A 4,858-nucleotide genomic window follows, 5' to 3' on the forward strand; every position below is an offset into this window, starting at 1 on the left:
GAAGGGGAACCCCACCTGGAAAAAAAAAAAAAAAAAAAAAAAAAAGTAGGATGATCAGGACAGTTATATTTAAATCAGAAAAACACTTGGAGAGCAATGCATTATGTTACAGATTTTAGGATATAAACCCTGTCAAGGACATCGACAATTTTCCCTCTAAAAACAAAATAGAAATTTGACAAAGTAGAATAATGGACCAATTTCCTGAAAATCAAAACCCAGACTCAGTTGCTATGACACAGTGGTAGACATCGCTTCATGATGCTATTAATAGAACCATGTGGAAGATTAAGGTTCAGTTTGTGGGTCAACCTGTACATGCTGGGCATGTGTGCACATGTGCCCATGACACTAGACAGCTGGGAAGACTGGAAGTAAGTGACAGCGTAGAACCCATTGAGGGTGCCTCCCTCTCTGTCTGTCTTTGTCTCTATCTTTCTATCTCACATGGAATACACAAACAAACAAAAACACAAACCAGAAAAATTTAATCAAGATGTAAGAGACAACTGAATAGTCCTATAATCATTAGAGAAATATAATTTATATTTTAGAGCCATGCTTGGATGTTTCCATTATAGTTTTTTGCCAAAATCTTTTTTTCTTTTCTTTTTTTATTATCATCATAATTTTGTTTATATTACATTGAATTGCATATAACTTTACAGTGTATTACGTTGCTTTTTCAAAAGGGATTGCCATGCATGTCAGTCAATACAGAGACATTAATCTCCCCACTTCATCATTCAATATCTTTTCATTATTTTTCCCGATCATTATTATTATTATTATTATTCCAATTCTTTTTTTAAACAGTCAACCATTATTTCTCATTTTGCTTGTAAAAAGACTTTACCCATCATGAAATACTTCTCAGACCAATCCAGTTGAGAATGCTATACATGTCATCATCAACAGGTAATAAGCCATATCTGTGTCCCACTAATGTCCTGCCTCTCTATTTGTTCTCTTGCTATCTTCCTCTATCCTCTTCTCTTCACCCCCCCATTCCACACTGTTTTATTCTCATTAAGTATTCTCACTGCTTTTATGTCCTCCAATATTTCGCTCTCTACCATCCAAAATCTTTAAAAAAGAAATTAACACCAACTTTTTCTAATCTTTTGCAGAACATGGAAGAGAAGGGATATTTTATGAGTCTAGTTTTACCCTGATAACAAAACCAGACGAAGATAGTATGTAATATTGCAGGTGGTAACATACCGATCCGCAGTGTCAGGAGCCACAAAGTGGACCATGGGTCAGATCTCCAGTCAATCTGAAACCCGCCTGGTTTGCACCTACCATCTGAACTGCTGGAAGGCTGCGGGAAGGGAAGGAAATCATGGCATGAACAGACCCTGTCAAGGGTTCTGGTCTGCACACACATGTACTTTCTCACACACTCTCTATCATGAAAAATGCACACCTTTTTTTTTTCTTTTCAAAAGCATAAAAATAAAATAAAATGATAAATTAGTTCTCATCAAAATTAAAAAAAAAATCTCTGTGAAAAACACTGAGAAGAGGATGAAATGACAAGCTACAGACTGGAGAAAATATTCAAAAAGCCATGTATCTGACAAAGTACTACTTGCATCAAGAATTTATAAGGAACTCTCAAAACACAACAGTTAAGAAAACAAAACAAGACAAAACATTCAATTAGGAAATAGACAAAGATATAAGCAGTCATTTTACTGTAGAGGGAAAGACATCCAGTATCATTATCTAATGAGGAAATGTGAATTAAAACCGCAATGAATATTTCTACACCTTAGCCAGAATGACGATAACAAAAAAATAGCAATAACAGCAAATGTTGGCAAAGATATGGAGAAACTGGATAACTCATATATTACTGGTGGAAATGAAAATTATATAACCACTCTGGAAACTATTATAAGGTATCATCCTATAAAATTAATCTTGTGTTTATATAATACAACTCGGTAATTGAACTTGAATCTCTATCTCAGAGAAATAAAAATTTTGTTTACACTTAAAGATATACATCCATGTTCATGTCAGCTTCATTTGAAAACATTCCAAATGTCCTTCAATGCGTAGATAGTGGTATAGTCATACCATCGAACACTACCCAGTGATAAAAAGGAACAAACTGTTAATTCACACAGTGATAGGGAGGATTTCAAGGGAATACAAACAAAACAAAACTCTCAGGGCCTGACTGAATCCCAGCAGGAACTCGATGATCTGCATGGGATGCAGGACCCACATGGGAACGTCTTGGATTCAGGTCCTAAGGACTCCCTATATACGTTGGGGGTGGGTCGTGGCATGAGGACCCTATTGGAGTGCCTGTTTCCCTTCTCCTTTCTCCCTCAGAATAAATAAATACATAAACTTTAAGAAATCATTAATAATATATACAACATGATTCCATTTATATAACAGAAATTAAAGACATGGAGAACAAATTAGTAGTTCTCAGGAGCTGTGGAAGTGGTCAGGAGGGAGGAAGAAGAGAGAAGAAGTGGGCACAAGAGGCCGGGAGGAGACAGTCCGAGAGGAAGGTGGGAAATGAGGGAGAGTGAGAAGAAGGGAATCAAGGCAAAAAAGAAAGAAGTGAACATTTAAGGAACACAAAAATGGAAAAGTGCCTGTTGATAACATGTATGATATCTTTAACTGGACTAATATGCAGGGTATTTTTGCTGGGAAAATTCATTTCACAAACTGTAATGATATAAAGTGATTGCATGCATAAAAAAGAAAAAAGGCAGGGAGGACTGGAGGGGGAAGAGTGCTTGTTTGAAGGTTTTTCCTTGGAGAGTTGGTGTTTTCCACGGATGATGGCAGAATTTGGGCTTGAGAGAAAGAGTTCTGAGGACCACATGGACCATGGAGTATGCACCAGAGAGCAACAGATGGCATCCATAGAGAGGGAAGGAACCTGAGTAACCAGGTGTGTGGGTTTCAGCACTTGGGGAAGTTGTTGTACATCCAAAGAGAATTCTAGTCCTGTCTTCTGCATTACAAAAGGCAGGCTTGTAAATAAGAACAGTTTCCCAAATGGCAGTAATCCCCACACTGTGGTCAAGATATTTGTCCTATCTATAGTCTACCTGTTATTATATGTTATGTGTCTTTTTTTAAATTGACTCAAGCCTAACTTAATAAAATTTACGGAAAATAAGAATTCTGCCTATGCACTTTCTAATGCTGGCTGGTGTCCCATCACACTTTGTTAAAAAAAAAAAAAAAAAAAAAAGAGAGAGAGAGAGAGAGAAGAGAATGGCATTCTGAGCAGAAGGAAATGCCTGGGCTGGAGTACAAAAGCATAAAGGAGCACGATCTGTTCAGAGCCAAGAGAGACTGGGAAGAGGAGGCGAGGTGGGAGACACAGTGGGTGATGGGGCTGAGAAGCAAGGTTGGGGAGGATTATAAAGGAAGGGATCGGGTTCAGCAAAGTCCACTCCATTCTTTGTGTTCTCTCCCACTCAGGCAGGACTGGGCAAGTGTCCTGGGAACCACTTGTTCTCATTCTCTGCCTCCACTGAAGAAGTGTGGGCAGTCATGTGTGGCTGTGTTAACACTACATGACTAAAACCAATCCCCCAGTCCCTTCCGGCTGCACACCTCGCCGCCTCCACTGCTTCCATGCGCTGATTTGCATCCAGGAAGGTTGTGTAAACAAGGCTGTTAGGGGAATATAAATAACCACAGCCTGGATTGTGGTTCAATAGTCTGGTCTGGGGAAATCAGAATTTCCACTTATCTCCCACAGCAAGGTGGAGCCTCTTAACTGCTCACATGGCCCTTGGTTCTTATCCTCTCCCTCCCAAGATGCTGGGGCTGATCAGTAGCACTGGGTGACTGCCTTCCTCCCAGTTTTTCTAACCCAGTCTTTACAGCCCCAAATGCTCACTCTCTGAGAGTCTAACAGAACCAAGCTCTGTTCTCACTATGCCTGGGTGGGCTGAGCAAGTGAACGGAGGCTGAGCTCCCTTAAGAGAGAGTCCCTATCTGTGCAATGATCTTCTCAAGGTCATGAACTAAATCTTATTCTGCTTCATGGCCTCCAATGATCAGCCTGGTCCCTGGTTCAAGTAATTGGAGGTAAACATTAGAGTTGCCCAGAGTCTATTCAGCCTTTTAAGTCATTTCCAGCTCACCACTGTGTGACCCTGGGCAAGTTACTTAAACTTTTATTTGGAGTGGTGTGTCCCACCACCTTTTTAAAAAAAAAAAAAAAAAAAAAAAAGAGAGAGAGAGAGAGAGAAGAGAATGGCATTCTGAGCAGAAGGAAATGCCTGGGCTGGAGTACAAAAGCATAAAGGAGCACGATCTGTTCAGAGCCAAGAGAGACTGGGAAGAGGAGGCGAGGTGGGAGACACAGTGGGTGATGGGGCTGAGAAGCAAGGTTGGGGAGGATTATAAAGGAAGGGATCGGGTTCAGCAAAGTCCACTCCATTCTTTGTGTTCTCTCCCACTCAGGCAGGACTGGGCAAGTGTCCTGGGAACCACTTGTTCTCATTCTCTGCCTCCACTGAAGAAGTGTGGGCAGTCATGTGTGGCTGTGTTAACACTACATGACTAAAACCAATCCCCCAGTCCCTTCCGGCTGCACACCTCGCCGCCTCCACTGCTTCCATGCGCTGATTTGCATCCAGGAAGGTTGTGTAAACAAGGCTGTTAGGGGAATATAAATAACCACAGCCTGGATTGTGGTTCAATAGTCTGGTCTGGGGAAATCAGAATTTCCACTTATCTCCCACAGCAAGGTGGAGCCTCTTAACTGCTCACATGGCCCTTGGTTCTTATCCTCTCCCTCCCAAGATGCTGGGGCTGATCAGTAGCACTGGGTGACTGCCTTCCTCCCAGTTTTTCTAAC

The sequence above is a fragment of the Tupaia chinensis genome, unplaced genomic scaffold, assembly GCF_000334495.1.
Source record: "Tupaia chinensis unplaced genomic scaffold, TupChi_1.0 Scaffold143843_1, whole genome shotgun sequence".
NCBI lineage: Eukaryota > Metazoa > Chordata > Mammalia > Scandentia > Tupaiidae > Tupaia > Tupaia belangeri.